Source organism: Thalassophryne amazonica, chromosome 9, assembly GCF_902500255.1.
Source record: "Thalassophryne amazonica chromosome 9, fThaAma1.1, whole genome shotgun sequence".
Taxonomy (NCBI): domain Eukaryota; kingdom Metazoa; phylum Chordata; class Actinopteri; order Batrachoidiformes; family Batrachoididae; genus Thalassophryne; species Thalassophryne amazonica.
Window position 1 is genome coordinate 5,866,481 of NC_047111.1, and position 18,947 is coordinate 5,885,427.

The 18,947-nt window shown below is 41.4% G+C and overlaps 1 protein-coding gene and 1 long non-coding RNA gene across 2 annotated transcripts in view; both read left to right on the forward strand.

The window, feature by feature from the left end:
* Positions 1–18,947, forward strand: part of LOC117516684 (E3 ubiquitin-protein ligase RNF43) — a 368,264-nt gene that overhangs the window by 199,160 nt on the left and 150,157 nt on the right. The gene's annotated exons all lie outside the window — the stretch shown is intronic.
* On the forward strand, positions 116–17,009 carry LOC117516685. Its single transcript, XR_004562516.1, has 4 exons — positions 116–200; positions 1,752–1,755; positions 2,401–2,404; positions 16,996–17,009. It is a non-coding gene; the product is annotated as an uncharacterized LOC117516685 (long non-coding RNA).

The following is an 18,947-nucleotide window of genomic DNA, read 5'->3' on the forward strand; positions in this document are numbered from 1 at the left end:
GTGTTTTAACAATACAGTGACCCCAAACACGTCTTGGTTATAGACCAATAAGATTAATGTTATGGAGTGGCCAGCCCAATCCCCAGGACCTTAATCCAATAGAAAAGTGGGGCAACATCAAAAATGCTGTTTCTGAGGTAAAACCAAGAAATGCAGAGGAATTGTGGAATGTTGTCTAGTGGTCCTGGGCTGGAATATCTGTTCACATGTGCAAGAAGTTGGTCGACTCCATGCAACACAGATGTGAAGCAGTTGTCAGAAACAGTGGTTATCCAGTGTATCCGGAAAGTATTCAAAGTGCTTCACTTTTTCCACATTTTATGTTATAGCCTTAATCAAAAATGGATGAAATTGATTTTTTTCCTCAAATGTCTACACACAATACCCCATAATGACGATGTGAAAAAAGTTTTTCTTGAGATTTTTTTTTTTCAAATTTATTAAAATAAAATAAAAACTAAGAAATCACGTGTACATAAGTATTTACAACCTTTCCTTTACTATGTAACTCAAAATTGAGTTCAGGTGCATCAGGTGCTGTTTCTACTGATCATCCTTGAGATGTTTCTACAGCTTAATTGGAGTCCACCTGGGGTAAATTCAGTTAATTGGATATGATTTGGAAAGACATACACCTGTCTACATATAAGGTCCAACAGTTGACAGTCAGAGCACAAACCAAACATGTCAAACAGTCAAAGGAATTGTGTGTAGACCTCAGAAACAGGATTATTCCAAGGCACAAGTCTGGGGAAGTGTACAGAAAAATTTCTGCTGCATTAAAGTTCCGAATGAGGACATTTGCCTGCAGCGTCCATAAATGGAAGAAGTTCTGATCCACCAGGACCTATCAACAGCTGGCTGCACGTCTAAACTGAGTGATCAGGGGAGACGGGCCTTAGTCAGGGAGGTGACCAAGAACCTGATGGTCACTCTGTCAGAGCTCCAACTCTGACAGAATGATCTCCTCTCTTCTCTCTGTGGAGAGAGGAAAACCTTCCAGAGAATAACCATCTCTGCAGAAATCCACCAATCAGGCCTGTATGGTAGAATGGCCAGACTAAAGCCACTCCCTAGTATAAGGCACATGGCAGCCTGCCTGGAGTTTGTCAAAAGGGCTCTCAGATCATGAGAAACAGAATTTTCTGGTCTGATGAGACAAAGATTGAACGCTTTAGCTTGAATGCCAGGCGACATGTTTAAAGGAAACCAGGCACCATCCCGACCATACCTCCCTTGCTCCGGATTAACAGGAAGATAAAGGTTGGGAAAGAGAGGAACGTAGTAGCCAGTAAACCAGTATTGATCAGTGTGTCTGGTATTATATCACTCACTCATCTTCAACCGCTTTTCCGGGTTCGAGTTGCAGGGGCAACAGCTCCAGCAGGGGACCCCAGACTTACCTTTCCCGTACCACATTGACCACCTCTGACTGGGGGATTCCAAGGCGTTCCCAGGCCAGTGTGGAGATATAATCTCTCCACAGAGTCCTCGGTCTTTCCCGGGGTCTCCTCCCGGAGGCGCCCAGGAGGCATCCTTACCAGATGCCCGAACCACCTCAGCTGGCTTCTTTCTTTCCCCATGGATGACCGAACTAGCAGACTGTTTTTCTTTTTTACTTTCACCTTTGATAATTTGTGTGCTTCTTACCCTGTGTGCTACTATACAGTGCTGCTGGAACCTCAATTTCCCTGAGGGAGTCTTCCCAAAGGATCAGTAAAGTTCTATCTAATCTCTAATCTACAGTGAAGCATGGTGGTGGCAGCATCATGCTGTGGGGATGTTTTTCAGCAGCAGGAACTGGGAGACTAGTCAGGATTGAGGGAAAGATGAATGCAGCAAAGAACAGAGACATCCTGGATGAAAACCTGCTCCAGAGTGTTCTTGACCTCAGACTGGGGTGACTGTTCACCTTTCAGCAGGACAATGACCCTAAGCACACAGCCAAGATATCAAATGAGTGACTTCAGGACAACTCTGTGAATGTCCTTGAGTGGCCCAGCCGGAGCCCAGACCTGAATCTGATTGAACATCTCTGGAGAGATCTGAAAATGTCTGTGCACCGACACTCCTCATCCAACCTGATGGAGCTTGAGAGGTGCTGCAAAGAGGAACGGACAAAACTGCCCAAAGATAGGTGCACCAAGCTCATGACATTGAGGCTGTAATTACTGCCTAAGATGCATCAACAAAATATTGAGCAAAGGATGTGAATGCTTATGTTAATGTGATTTCTTTATATTATTATTATTATTGTTATTATTATTTCTAATAAATTTGCAAAATAAAAAAACTTTTTCATATCGTCATTATGGGGTGTTGTGAGTTTTGAGGGGGAAAAATGAATTTTATCCATTTTGGAAATAGGCTGTAACATAACCAAATGTGGAAAAAGTCAAGCACTGTGAATACTTTATGGATGCACTGTACAACTACATATTAGTTCAGTGATTTACATAAAAGCTAAATCTTAAAGCATTTTTCAGTTTATACTGTACAATAAATGTTTGTAAAGAAAAATGCAGACACTTTTTTGTTTTTTTTGAACAGTCTAATATTCCTTTTTCTTCACTTTCTGTAAAGTAATAACAAATTGGATAATTTTTTCTTCATGTTTTGGTTGGGAATAGAATGTGCAGCATTCTAGAGCTGCAACAAATGATTATTTGGATCATCGATGAATCTGATGGGGTTTCGACACAATTAATCGATTAATCGGATTAGCGGGGAATTTTTAAAAATGTGCCAGGGAAACAATTTTTCTCTCCTTCCATCACTTGAAAATCAACAAATTGCCAAATGTCCCTAGGCTGTTGACATATAAAATCATAAAGAATAAAACGGTTTATAATAAAGAACAAAAATAATTATTTCAAATGGCATTGCTTTATCAAAGTGCTGAGTTGCCATAAAACAACATTGAAACATATAAATGTTATAAAATATATGGTGAAAAAAGAGGTATTTTTGTCGCTGCAAATGAGCAATTAGCATAACCAGTTAACCATAAAACCTAAATCAGAAACTAGCCTGACTCATTATATGTGCAACATTCTCTGTGTAACTTGTAAACTGTGTGGTCATTTCACAATGACACATGTGACTCATGTCTCTTTCTTTAAAATTGTATTGTAGTATTATTAGTTATTATTACTATTATTATTGTTGCTATTATTAATATACGAGGTCTGTCAATAAAGTATAGGTCCTTTTTATTTTTTTCAAAAACTATATGGATTTCATTCATATGTTTTTACGTCAGACATGCTTGAACCCTCGTGCGCATGCGTGAGTTTTTCCACGCCTGTCGGTGACATCATTCGCCTGTGAGCACTCCTTGTGGGAGGAGTCGTCCAGCCCCTCGTCGGAATTCCTTTGTCTGAGAAGTTGCTGAGAGACTGGCGCTTTGTTTGATCAAAATTTTTTCTAAACCTGTGAGACACATCGAAGTGGACACGGTTCGAAAAATTAAGCTGGTTTTCGGTGAAAATTTTAATGGCTGATGAGAGATTTTGAGGTGATACTGTCACTTTAAGGACTTCCCACGGAGCGAGACGTCGCGCAGCGCTCCCAGGCGCCGTCGTCAGCCTGTTTCAAGCTGAAAACCTCCACATTTCAGGCTCTATTGATCCAGGACGTCGTGAGAGAACAGAGAAGTTTCAGAAGAAGTCGGTTTCAGCATTTTATCCAGATATTCCACTGTTAAAGGAGATTTTTTTAATGAAAGACGTGTGGACGGGTCCGCGTGTTGGGACGCAGCCGACGCGGTGCGGCGGCACAGGAAAAACACCTCCGTGTTGATAACCATTTGTAAAATCCAGGCGGCTTTTGATGGCTTTCAGTGGAGTGAGTATAGGAGAAATTGTTTAACAGCTGGACATGTTCCAACTTGTCCTTAAGGCTTCCAACGGAGGTGTTTTTCCTGTGCCGGAGCACCGCGCCGGCTGCGTCCCGACGCGCGGACCCGTCCGCACGTCTTTCATTAAAAAAATCTCCTTTAACAGTGGAATATCCGGATAAAATGCTGAAACCGACTTCTTCTGAAACTTCTCTGTTCTCTCATGACGTCCTGGATCAATAGAGCCTGAAATGTGGAAGTTTTCAACTTGAAACAGGCTGACGCCGGCGCCTGGGAGCGCTGCGCGACGTCTCGCTCCGTGGGAAGTCCTTAAAGTGACGGTATCACCTCAAAATCTCTCATCAGCCGTTAAAATTTTCACCGAAAACCAGCTTAATTTTTCGAACCGTGTCCACTTCGATGTGTCTCTCAGGTTTAGAAAACATTTTGATCAAACAACGCGCCAGTCTCTCAGCAACTTCTCAGACAAAGGAATTCCGACGAGGGGCTGGACGACTCCTCCCACAAGGAGTGCTCACAGGCGAATGACATCACCGACAGGTGTGGAAAAACTCGCGCATGAGGGTTCAAGCATGTCTGACGTAAAAACATGAATGAAATCCATATAGTTTTTGAAAAAAATAAAAAAAGACCTATAATTTATTGACAGACCTCATATAAATAAAAATAAGTAAAAAAATATAATTTGTAATACATTTGACTCTTTTATGACAACAAACGCTGAGCCATTAATTATTATACAGAAAACAAATGAACGAACATGCAGAAATACCAGCAGCTTAATGCTAACTTTAACATTGAAAACGCCATAGACATGCTAACGCGCTAGCATCAGCCTTAGCATAAAATACATCTCTCAACTGTTTCAGAAGAATATAACAGGTCAGTTTAACATAAAAAAGGTAAATATTCCTCACAGACATATGCTCTTTAGGGTTTTAGTGGAGAAAAATTAAGATAAAGCGAAATAAAACAAATGAAACCAATGAAGCAGCAGCTCGAAGCGATCCTTCATTGGTTCAAGATTCAAAGCAAAGCTCGGTTGATTGTATGGAAGAAACAAAACATTTGCGGTAAAACAAAGGTATTTAGCAACTAATCGATGACTAAATTAGTTGACAACTACTTTAATAATCGATTTTAATCGATTAACTCGCTTAGTTGTTTCAGCTCTACAGCATTCCCAATGCATTTGTGTGTGTGGAAATGAAAGCTGTTATTGAGATTTTGAGCTTTACTCACTTTTTTTTTACACACACTGATGTTGTTTTGAGCATCTTTTCCGACCACACTTTTCCCTCCAGTTAACTTTCCATTACTATGCTTTGATCCAGAATTCTGTGAACAGCCAGAGCATTCAGCAGTGACCTGTGGACAGTGTCCGTGAGTGTCTTCTGGACAGCCGTCATGTCAGCTGTCTTCCACAAGCTTGTGGTTGTGTGTACTGAACAGCGGTTAAGGAGCTTCATGGTATTCATACACGAGTATTGCTTGGCATGTCAAATGTGCTGTCCAGTTTTCACACCAAGCATGGAAAAATTAAACCGAGATAGCACGAAGAGTTTTTTTCTGCCTGATGTGCTATCACAGATGATATTCCAATAAGTCGTATCACTCGATCCTAATGCACGATATTTATATCACTTTTTATGCAGCCAAGCCCGGTGTTATGAAAAGTGCATTGGCAGGGAGGTTTAGCATCTACAAACAGAAAGGGGCAATCACATGACCTCCACCCTGCTGTTGGTTGGCTTGAATTAAAAGTTCAGACATCAAAACACAGGATAAGTAAACAAGAAATACAGCCACAGTACACTGAGGGATTGTTCAAAGTTAAAAGTCTTAACAGCCGAATCAAACTCGCATAACACACAGGCAAATGTGGCAAATGTGCAGACATAACAAGGTTGACTGAAATTACATTTCTAGGAACAGCTTTGCATGAAGCTGACTGTGACCCAACAAATAGTTCAATAGACATTGTATGAGCATTTGTGTAAAGTCAGGCAGAATACAAAGAATGTATTCACAATATGAGGAAAAGACCCTAGGTTGGATCGTAATGACCCAAACCAGTTGGAAAAAGTTCATATCATTGTTAATTTTCTTTATTATTTCTATCTGGCCTGTTCACACTCATGTTTGTAGTGACTTGTAACTTGCCCGACTGTTGTCACATCACTGATCAAGATGAAAATTGGATCCGATGTAGCACTGAACACAGACTTATTAAGAAAACATTCCCATATTTATAAATCATAATGTGACTAAACATTCTGCTCAGTAATCTGTTGAGAGACGAGTACTATCTGTTGACACACATTGTTATGATAATTCCAACACGTAAAATGGCTGTAGAACTTTAGGCCATGCAAGTACCTCATATTTTCTGCAATATTATAAACAAGCAAGTAATCAAACAATAACTAAAATGGACACTCAGTTATCAATGCTGATCAAAGTTCAACCCCTTTATTACATTTACTGATGCTGAAAAACTAATTCATGCATTTGTTTCCTCTAGGCTGGACTATTGTAATTCATTATTATCAGGTTGTCCTAAAAGTTCCCTAAAAAGCCTTCAGTTGGTTCAGAATGCTGCAGCTAGAGTACTGACGGGGACTAGCAGGAGAGAGCATATCTCACCCGTGTTGGCCTCCCTTCATTGGCTTCCTGTTAATGCTAGAATAGAATTTAAAATTCTTCTTCTTACTTATAAGGTTTTGAATAATCAGGTCCCATCTTATCTTAGGGACCTCGTAGTACCATATTACCCCATTAGAGCGCTTCGCTCTCAGACTGCGGGCTTACTTGTAGTTCCTAGGGTTTGTAAGAGTAGAATGGGAGGCAGAGCCTTCAGCTTTCAGGCTCCTCTCCTGTGGAACCAGCTCCCAATTCAGATCAGGGAGACAGATACCCTCTCTACTTTTAAGATTAGGCTTAAAACTTTCCTTTTCGCTAAGGCTTATAGTTAGGGCTGGATCGGGTGACCCTGGACCATCCCTTGGTTATGTTGCTTTAGACGTAGACTGTGTTTCATAATTATTGTATGGCCTTGCCTTGCAATGTGGAGCGCCTTGGGGCAACTGTTTGTTGTGATTTGGCGCTATACAAGAAAAAAGTTGATTGATTGATTGATTTACTAACATAAGCCCGCCACAATGTTTGAACCAAATTTGTTCCAAACTGTTTTGGTTTAAATAGTTATGACCTTGAGATGACCTTTCAGGGTCAGCTGAGATCTAATTTTATGTGACCAATAGCAATGTGATACGCGACTGCTATATTTGTGTTTAATAGGGCCGTTTCACACCTTGACGATTTAGCCAGCGTATGCCAACATATGAAAAATGTGCTGAATACTCTGGACATATTGAATACGTTAATGCGACTGTCACACCATAATTATTTATCCAGCGCATGCTAACAGCCCCGTTACCACCGAGTGGCCTAGGTCAGTGCTGCACGGCATGGTACAAGTTGGAGTGGTTAAGTCTGGTTTGGTCTGCATTTCCACCGCCAGCAGAACCCTTTTGTTTGGCAGGCAGAACACATAAATATTGACGAGCACATCATAGAGCAACCGTACGCTGTCATGTGGCGTTTCTTCTGATTATGTGGATGTGTTTTTGTCAGGCTGTGGTGATGAATCCGAATGAAACGAACAGGCCAGATTAAGACTTTATATTTACTCCGTGCGTGGATGGTTTTACAACCCCAATTCCAGTGAAGTTCGGACGTTGTGTGAAATGTAAATTAAAACAAATACAATGGTTTGCAAATCCTCTTCAACCTATATTCAGTTGAATACACCACAAAGACAAGATATTTAACCCGGTTTGACCCACTGGCAACAACTGTTGCCTAAGTGTATCACTGTCATTTTTGACACACAATTAAAAAATCTTAAAGGTACTAATGCAACTTTTTCCATAACTCCAAAAAAATCTGGGCATAAACGGGTTAATGTTCAAACTGATAGACATTTTTATTTTTGTGCAAATATTTGCTCAGTTTGAAATGCCTGCAACACATTTCAGAAAAGCTGGGACAGGGGCAACAAAAGACTGGGAAATTTGATGAATGCTCAAAGAACACCTGTTTGGAACATTCCACAGGTGAACAGGTTAATTGGAAACAGGTGAGTGTCATGATCATCATCCCTTAGTTATTCTGCTATAGACTTGGACTGTTGGGGGGTTCCCATGATGCACTGAGTGTTTCTTTCTCTTTTTGCTCTGTATGCACCACTCTGCATTTAATCATTAGTGATTGATCTCTGCTCCCCTCCACAGCATGTCTTTTTCCTGGTTCTCTCCCTCAGCCCCAACCAGTCCCAGCAGAAGACTGCCCCTCCCTGAGCCTGGTTCTGCTGGAGGTTTCTCTCTGTTAAAAGGGAGTTTTTCCTTCCCACTGTTGCCAAGTGCTTGCTCACAGGGGGTCATTTTGACCATTGGGATTTTTACGTAATTATTGTATGGCCTTGCCTTACAATATAAAGCGCCTTGGGGCAACTGTTTGTTGTGATTTGGCGCTATATAAATAAAATTGATTGATTGATTGATTGATGATTGGGTATAAAAGGACATCCCCAAAAGGCTCAGCCATTCACAAGCAAAGATGAGGCGAGAATCACCACTTTGTGAACAACTGTGTGAAAAAATAGTCCAACAGTTTAAGAACAATGTTTCTCAATGTTCAATTGCAAGGATTTTAGGGATTCCATCATCTACAGTCCACAATATAATCAGAAGATTCAGACAATCTGGAGGACTTTCTACATGTAAGCGGCAAGGCCGAAAACCAACATTGAATGCCTGTGACCTTCGATCCCTCAGGCGGCACTGCATTAAAAACCGACATCATTGTGTAGAGGATCTTACTGCGTGGGCTCAGGAACACTTCAGAAAACCATTGTCAGTTAACACAGTTCATCGCTACATCTACAAGTGCAAGTTAAAACTCTACCATGCAAAGCAAAAGTCATACATCAATAGAAACGCCGCTGCCTTCTGTGGGCCCGAGCTCATTTGAAATGGACAGATGCAAAGTGGAAAAGTGTGCTGTGGTCTGAGTCCATATTTTAAATTGTTTTGGGAAATCATGGACGTCGTGTCCTCTGGACAAAAGATGAAAAGACACATTCTGCCCATGTTACAACGCGTGGCTTCGTAGTAAAAGAGTGTGGGTACTAGACTGGCCTGCCTGCAGTCCAGACCTGTCACCCATTGAAAACGTGGTGCATTATGAAGTGCAAAATACGACAAGGGAGACCCCGGACTGTTGAACTGAAGTCGTTCATCGAGCAAGAATGGGAAAGAATTCCACCTACAAAGCTTCAACAATTAGTGTCCTCAGTTCCACGCTTATTGAGTGTTGTTAGAAGGAAAGGTGATGTAACACAGTGGTAAACATACCACTGTCCCAGCTTTTTTGAAACTTGTTGCTGGCATCCATTTCAAAATGAGCAAATATTTGCACAAAAACAAAGTTTATCAGTGTGAACATTAAATATCTTGTTTTTTTGGTGTATTCAATTGAATATATTGTTGTGTGTAAAAGTTTGGGCACCCCTGATGATTTCCATGATTTTATTTTATAAATCATTGGTTGTTTGGATCAGCAATATCAGTTAAATATATCATATAGCAGACAAACACAGTGATATTTGAGAAGTGAATTGAAGTTTATCAGATTTACAGAAAGTGTGCAATAATTCTTTAAACAAAATTTGGCAGGTGCATAAATTTGGGCACCCCAACAGAAAAAAATGCATCAATATTTAGTAGATCCTCCTTTGCAGAAATAACAGCCTCTAAATGCTTCCTATAGCTTCCAGAGAGACTCTGGATTCTGGTTGAAGGTATTTTGGACCATTCTTCTTTATAAAACATCTCAGGTTTCTTGGTTTCCGAGCATGGACAGCCCACTTAAAATCACACCACAGATTTTCAATAATATTCAAGTCTGGGGACTGGGATGGCCATTCCAGAACATTGTACTTGTTCCTCTGCATGAATGCCTTAGTAGATTTGGAGTTGTGTTTAGGGTTGTCTTGTTGAAAGATCCAGCCCTGGTGCAACTTCAACTTTGTCACTGATTCTTAATATTGTTCTCAAGAATCTGCTGATATTGACTGGAATCCATGTGACCCTTAACTTTAACAAGATTCCCAGTACCTGTACTGCCCACATAGCCACACAGCATGATCAATCAGTCAATTCGGTTCAGCTTATCTGAGATTTTTCTTGGCCTGCCACTTTGGGCCATAACTAGTACTGTATCTTTGGTCTTCCATTTCTTCACTATGTTCCTCACAGTGGAAACTGACAGCTGAAATCTTTGAGATAGCTTTTTGTATCCTTCCCCTAAAGTGTGATGTTGAACAATCTTTGTTTTCAGGTCATTTGAGAGTTGTTTAGAAGAGATGCAAAGAGGAGAAACATTTGTAAACGGCCACTTTAAATACCCTTTTTCATGATTGTATTCACTTGTGTAAGGAGGTCAAGGGTCAGTGAGTTTACCAAACCAATTTGTTTTCCAATAATTAGTGCTAAATGTATTCAAATCAATAAAATGACATGTGTGCCCAAATTTATGCACCTGCCTAATTTTGTTTAAATAATTATTGCACACTTTCTGTAAATACTAGAAACTTCTCAAATATCAGTGTGTTTGTCTGCTATATGATATATTTAACTGAAATTTCTGATCCAGACAACCAATGATTTATAAAAGAAAATCATGAAAATTATCAGGGGTGCCCAAACTTATACATAAAACTGTAGGTTGAAGAGGAAATCATTGTATTCTATTTTTATTTACATTTTACACAACGTCCCAACTTCATTGGAATTGGGGTTGTAATATTTGTCACAGTCTGATCTGTTCACACGAGGACTGCAGCTTTGAGCCAATCAATGGGCAGCATCAAGAGATGTATTTTGACTTATGAGTAACTTACAAGAAACGTGTGTCAACAGTCATTTAACTTACAACTTATGTCCCATGTATGCAGGCTGTATAAGATATACGTTGTCATACATCGAAAATATTGTGCATCCCCAAAACCTTTTGATGTACTTGCCGTATTACAATGTATATGAGCATGCTCCAACCTGCTCTTAATTTATACAAAACTTATCCATATCTTAATACACATATGTCAGTGTTTTTAATGGAGTTATATTGTTTGCATACTGACAAACACACAGGTCTGAATATAATACAACCCTCCCACCAATATGATCTTTAATTCCACTTCTGTTCAGTTTACGAGCAAATCACATTTTACACGTTAGCGCTAAACAGGTTAATACAGCATAACCTGTTAAGATTTTTGTGTAAATTCAACTAATCCAGGATAAGAGTGTATGTGCTTTAATTTTTGTTTTTACCCCCTCAAAGACAGTGAAGCATGTATTTTCTTTTGCCCTGTTTTATCCCCACACCTATAGCACATATCAAAGCTTAGCTTTTACATCCTGCTCCACCCCTAGTGGAGAGCCGCTGTGATACGGGAATCTGAATGCTGTTCACTGACATAATCTCTCTTACAGGTGGCATGATAGGTTAGTGGCACAGTTGCCTCACAGAAAGAAGGTCATGAGATCTATTCCCAACTGGTCCTTTCTGTCTGTAGTTTGCATGCCCCCCCCCCTCATAGTTGTGTGGGTTTCCTCTCACTTCCAAAGACATGCAGGTTAGGTGAATTGGATACTTTAAAGGTGTGTACACCCTGCCTCGTGCCCTATGACTGCTGTGGTCAGCTCTGAACCCCCCCCCCCATGACCTTTGATTGGCGTAAGCCAGTACAGTAAATGAATGAATACACCCACAGTAGTGGTGGTGATCCAAAGGGCAGCCGTGTTTACCTGCTCACTTCAGTGGATTCCTCAGCCGACTGGCCCAGAGGCTCCGGTGCCTGTGTGTCTGCTGTCTACGCCGGAGACATTCTTAGCTTGATATCACTGCCGCATGTTTAACAAAGATGTTGAAAGGCCCATATTGAAGCAAGACGAGAAGGGGGGGTAGCAGAAAAGGGAGAGACTGAGGGGGAGGAAGGGTGAGATGGGTACTGTCCCGCCTCACAAAACTCACCACCGTCAGGGAGTCAGAAGACTTGAAGTTTCGTGCATGTTGAAGGAGAGCAGATGTTAACTTCTGTGTAAGTTTGTGAACTTGGCTTGACCCACTGCAGGCACGTGTGTGTGTGTTCATGTATGGTGAAGTGTGTGAGAAACATCATGCATGCTGCGCTCACATGCTGGTTTTGGAATGACAGACTGTATTTTTGTCATTGCCTAAACAAAGGAGGGTTTATTCGACTTTGCATTTTCATCCATGGATCAGTTTCTGACTGAATGGTTGCCATCCAGGTGCCTAGGTAGTGTGGTGGATGCAGCAACACATGGCACCAGCACATGCTCCCAGACTTGACTTGACATTAAGCGCCTTGGGGCAACTGTTTGTTGTGATTTGGCGCTATATAAAAAAAAAATTGATTGATTGATTGATTGATCTGCAACTTTTCGTCAAGATGTTAATTTTTAAAGTCTTTGTAGCACATCTGCCAACTAGGATGATAAAGTATTTATTATAATATTACATACAAATTAGTATGACATTCAACAGTAACTTGGAAATAGTACCCATGGGCATGAAGACGCTACAGGCTATGGCAGATAGGTTGGGTACGTAGGATGTGGTCACATTTATTGAGGATATAAAATTCTTGGTAAACAATGCCTGGTAGTAATCTGGCCTTTGGTTCCAACAACCTTGATCCTAAAGACCTAAACCTTCACCTGAACATTTTAACGTTGGCTGGCCTTGCCAGAGTAATTCTTGTATCCACCTCTGAATGTGTTTTGCCCAAATCAAGTTGAAAAATCAGTTCCTTCACCTTTGCCAGAATTTGAAGGTTGGCCTTCATCCAGATACCAAGCTTGGTAGGAATCATCCAGAGGGCCTGAGGAGCAGGTCAACAAACAGGTAGACATGGCTTTGATGCCAATGACTGACCTTTGCCAGAGTTAACCTTGCATGGATAACTCCCACCTGTATATATCAGATGTTCCAGGGCATGAAAAGTCGGGCTTTAACATATCGTTTTCATGAAACAATGCATTGAATTCCAGCGGTATGTTTCTGGGTAACACAGCTGATATTTTAAAACATTACAAACATGAAATCAAGATGTAGTCCAAATTTTTAGGCAATAGCAAATCCACATTGACGCATCCACCATTTTCTTCTGACCAGAACTTTGGTATTGGGAATGTGCCACTGCTCAGCACCCTGAAACAGCCAGACTAAGTCTGAAGTGTGCTGAGCCGCTGGCCAATCAGTGGGCCTTTTTTAATCACTGACATATGAACACTACGGCTTGGTTCTCCATCTATTGCATGCACCATGAATCACGCCCTGCTTTTTCTGGGTCAGGCTCAACATTTCTCAATCGCCTCTCATGTATTTTTTTTTTTTCTTCTTCTTCAGCTGGTAACTGTACAGCACATTAGTACTCCTGAATACAGAAAATGTTTTTCATCTTTCAGCTAACCCTGTTTTGTTCAGGGTCACCACAGCGGAGCCCATACACATCCACATAAGGATTTGGCACAAGTTTTACACCAGATGCCCGTCCTGACCCAGCTCCAGTTCTACATGGAGAAAAACACAAAGCACCTGGTCTTCCAAAGAGGCCTCCTATTCAAGCACTGATCAGGACCTACCCTGCTTAGCTTGTGAGATCTGACATGATCAGGAAACACAAAGCAGAGCAGCTGCTGAATACAGAAAATGTTAACAAAAATTATTAAGAGTAACACCTAAGTGTGTCATCATTCATTATTCAGAACAAACATCAAGATTATCCATGCACACATTGTTCAGTCATGCATTGCTGAATAAGGCTCATTGTTTTTATGATGAGTGAGCCTTTGGCCCTTTGGCATGTTTACTCCGGAACATCCATGTATACGAGGTCTGTGAGAAAAGTATCCGACCTTTTTATTTTTTTCAAAACTATATGGATTTGATTCATATGTTATTACGTCAGCCAAGCTTGAACCTTCGTGCGCATGCGTGAGTTTTTTCACGCCTGTCGGTTGCGTCATTCGCCTGTGGGCAGGCTTTGAGTGAGCACTGGTCCACCCCTCTCGTCGTTTTTTCATTGCGAGGAAATGGCGGAATGATTTGGGCTTTGTTCCATCTGAATTTTTTCAGAAACTGTTAGAGACAGGCAGCTGGAAACCATTCGGAAAATTCATTTGGCTTTCGGTGAAAATTTTATGGGCTTCACAGAGATTAAGGAGTGTTACTACAGCTTTAAGGACGGCCCACAATGGTGCACGGCGCACCGCACTCCGAGCCGCAGTCGACAGGCTGAAACTACCATTTCATTTCTAAACGGGTGGCTGTGTGGATCCGGGACCTTCGTGTGCAATTTCTCTGGTTATCACAAGAGCTGGACATCAGCCATTTTACGGCAGATTTCACTTTTACCAAGAGATTTTGTCATGGAAAGCCGTGCGGAGGCTTCGCGCGTCACGACGGATTCGCTGATGGAGCGAGACAAAGAACACCTCTGTTTTGGAGTGTTAAAGGACAAGTTGGGACATGCCCAGATCTCCACAATTTCTCTTATACTCATTCGACTGGTAAGCCACTGAAAGCCGAGATAGGCATGTCCCAACTTGTCCTCTGACACTCCAAAACGGAGGTGTTCTTTGTGTCGCTCCATCAGCGAATCCGTCATGACGCGCGAAGCCTCCGCGCGGTTTTCCATGACAAAATCTCTTGTTAAAAGTGAAATCTGCCAGAAAATGGCTGATGTCCAGCTCTTGTGATAACCAGAGAAATTGCACACGATGGTCCCAGATCCACACAGCCTTCTGTTTAGAAATGAAATGGTCGTTTCAACCTGTCGATCGCGGATCGGAGCGTAGCGCGCCGTGTGCCATTGTGGGCCGTCCTTAAAGCAGTAGTATCCTTAATCTCTGTGAAGCCCATAAAATTTTCACCGAAAGCCAAATGAATTTTCCGAATGGTTTCCAGCTGCCTGTCTCTAACAGTTTCTGAAAATATTCTGATGGAACAAAGCCCAAATCATTCCGCCATTTCCTTGCAATGAGAAAACGACGAGAGGGGTGGACCAGTGCTCACTCAAAGCCTGCCCACAGGCGAATGACGCAACCGACAGGCATGAAAAAACTCACGCATGCGCACGAAGGTTCAAGCTTGGCTGACGTAAAAACATATGAATCAAATCCATATATTTTTGCATAAAATAAAAAGGTCGGATACTTTTATAACAGACCTCGTATTTGCCAGGTTTGGTGAAAATAAGAGTGAATTTTTTTTATTTAAAAATGTATTTTTTCACCTTTGAGTTCAGTGACATTGACCTTTGCCTGAATTAATCCTTTAAGGGCAGTTCCAGGGTTGACTTTACGAGGGCTGTCAATAAAGTAACGGTCCTTTTTATTTTTTTCAAAAACTATATGGATTTCATTCATATGTTTTTACGTCAGACATGCTTGAACCCTCGTGCGCATGCGTGAGTTTTTCCACGCCTGTCGGTGACGTCATTAGCCTGTGAGCACTCCTTGTGGGAGGAGTCGTCCAGCCCCTCGTCGGAATTCCTTTGTCTGAGAAGTTGCTGAGAGACTGGCGCGTTGTTTGATCAAAATTTTTTCTAAACCTGTGAGACACATCGAAGTGGACACGGTTCAAAAAATTAAGCTGGTTTTCAGTGAAAATTTTAACGGCTGATGAGAGATTTTGAGGTGATTCTGTCGCTTTAAGGACTTCCCACGGTGCGAGACGTCGCTCAGCGCTCTCAGGCGGCGTCATCAGCCTGTTTCAAGCTGAAAACCTCCACATTTCAGGCTCTATTGATCCAGGACGTCGTGAGAGAACAGAGAAGTTTCAGAAGAAGTCGGTTTCAGCATTTTATCCGGATATTCCACTGTTAAAGGAGATTTTTTTTTAATGAAAGACGTGTGGACGGGTCCGCGCGTCGGGACGCAGCCGACGCGGTGCGGCGGCACAGGAAAAACACCTCCGTGTTGATAACCATTTGTAAAATCCAGGCGGCTTTTGATGGCTTTCAGTGGAGGGAGTATATGAGAAATTGTTTAACAGCAGGACATGTTCCAACTTGTCCTTAAGGCTTTCAACAGAGGTATTGACAGACCTCGTATATCCATATACCACTGTTGGTGGAAATTCGCCAAAGGACCTGCGAGTTGTAGGGAAACAAATGCATAAATGTTGGTGAAATTATAATGTGTGCAAATATTTTTGGCATCCTATTGCATCATCTTTACTTTGAGTTGAAAAATTATGCCTAAGATTTTTGTTAAGTATTGTCAATACATTTATACATGTATCATATCTTCGATCATTTATTATATCCTTGCGTTTAACCAGGTAAAGTCTAATTGAAATTTAAATTATTAAATTTTTTAAAAATCTCTTTTACGAGAGACCTGGCCAAGTTGCATTTTTTCCCCCCAGAATATTCAAGCCAGTCCTCCAATTTATATTTGAAATTAACATATATGGTGGAAAATACTGCATTTAACATCTGTGGCCACAAGATTGAAACAGCTACACACATGACAAGCTGCTCCTCTATACGTATGTGAAAGAGGTACACAAGGTGGCGGCAGTGCACCCATTAAACTGGATGCCCACTGCCATAAAACATTAAGATCTGAATGCGAAGCACATGTTAGGTCTTTATGGGACTTTTACACGGAGCACCATTCCTTCCTGTTTAATCCTGAATAGCAAATTGGGACACATTTTGAAGCATCATGGTAACTTCTTGGTCCATCTTTGTGAATCTTCAACAAACGTGGAATACGTAATAGTTACAGCCATCATCGGCACCCGATTTAAAAAATTTCACCCAGATTCTCAAAATCATTGATAGTATGTAGTAACTTTAGGGTATTTGTAGTCTTCAGTCATGTTTGAACTTCTTTAAACAGGGTATTCATAGTGACTAAGGTTTGAAACGTGTTTGATCGTGCTCCATCAGGGTAAAAATTTGAAGCCAAACCAGCATTTGTTTTGATTTTTGATCATGTCTGGCCAAGGGTGCAGCTCCTTTCGTTTATTTTCAGGGGACTTGCCAGGTCTTCAACTTATGAGGCATGGAAGACAAGCCAGAACAAGATGTTTCATCTCATTTTTGCACTTTTTTGTATAATGAACAATCACAGTAGAATGGCACCCTGTGGAAAAGCCTTGTTAGAGAATGAGTAAAATGAATAAATCATGCTCTCAAAATGAAAGATGATGCTCTTGAATAAGCAAAGGGAATATAAATTTCTTAATAATTAGCACGCCACTTATTTGCACTTTGCAGGAAAGGCAGACCAACAACACCTAGGACAACTAGGCTACAATAAGACTAGCTAACCTTTAAAATTTATAGGTGTTTTAACATGTTTAATTACATTTAATGAGATGAACGTGCACAGTGCCAACAAGAAGCACTTTACTCTTCAATTCTGTGTGCCTCATACATTAACATTAATTAGCCCATTAGCTTCCACTCGCTAATGCGGTATTTGCATTATGAATAAACAATGTCCTTTGATTTGTGTTGCATGAAACAGTGGCACCACCTTTAAAAGATAAATGTGACTTATAGATTTGTGTGACTTTTAGCAACATGTTGGTTTGCTTTTTCAACTCTTCACGATGCATTTTGAGCAGATTCGACTAATACTTCAGTGCAACACTTTAGAAAATATGGGAAATAGGCTTGCTTCAAAGCAGTACAGCAAAACATTGATTTGTAAGATAATGAGGTGGCAAATAGAAAACTGAAACATGGCTACACCGCTACCATTCAAAAGGTCAAACTTCTCTAGCATCTGTTGAGTATCTCCCATGGTTGTCTCCCTAGAGAGGTCTTCTAGGCATGCCCAACAGGGAGTAGGCCTTGAGGAAGACCCAGAGCATGCTGGAGGGACTTCAGTTTGCTTAATATTTGAATAATTAAACTAAGACTGATCTGGTACTGAAAGGAAAAGTTAGTAGGTTTCCAAGATTCATTCAGGCAGATAAACAACTTGCAAAGAACAAAATGACTTCATTTTTGACACCAAAGAAAGTGTGTGTGTGTGGGCAGGATCATTCAAAGCCAAAATTGGAGGTGTTTTCACTGCATCTTGCATTCCATTTGGGGACAAAAAGTTGATCCACAAAGGGTTTCATTTGAAGGGCTGACTGCTTTTGATTGGGGTTGAGTTTGGGCATGTTGCTGGTTTGGTGAAGGTTGGAATTAGTCTACAGTCATTGACTGTAAGCCAAAGCAGAGTCCTGCAAAGTGACAAAAACAAGTTGTGTGTGTTTGATAGGAGGATGGAGTGGCTTCAAAGCGGCGAGTCGGCATTCTCTGGGCCCAGCCTGTTTACACTGCTCAGTGGAGTCTGCATTCCTCAGTCTCGTTTTTTCCACAGCATTCCATGAAAAGCTCCGTGCTCCTGGCTGCGTGCCCACACCTCAGCGACGTTGACTCCCCCACCACACACACACACCACCCCCTACCCAGATAGGCCCTACATACCACCATACACACAACGCCACTTGGCGATTAAAACGAGATGGTGATCCAGCTGGACCCGGAACAGCAGCACGTAATGGAGCCCATCAGCAGGTCACACACATCGTGACCAGAGAGGAAGTCTCCTTCAACGCTTCCTTCTCTTCAGGTGGCCATCCAGGCGCTCACACGCCACTTTTTGTTTTGGCGATGTCACATAGAAAGCATCTGCCCCGAGTCAATTTGAGAAGCTCTCAGCCAAATCCATGACCATAAATCACACCGCTTCAGCGCCTGCCTCAACACCAAAGTGAAACGCAGCGGTGAAAAAGAAAATTATGCTGCCAATGTGTTGCAATCCAGTGGCGGCCACATTAAAGAGATTCTCTGTTGATGTGTTTGCAAGTATTTACTGGCGTGTTGCTAAGGATGCGCTGCGTGCGTGCTTGGCTAATGTGCCCACATAAACATTTGCAAAAAGTAAAAATAACATGGAAAAGTCCTTTATTTAGTTGTTGTGTT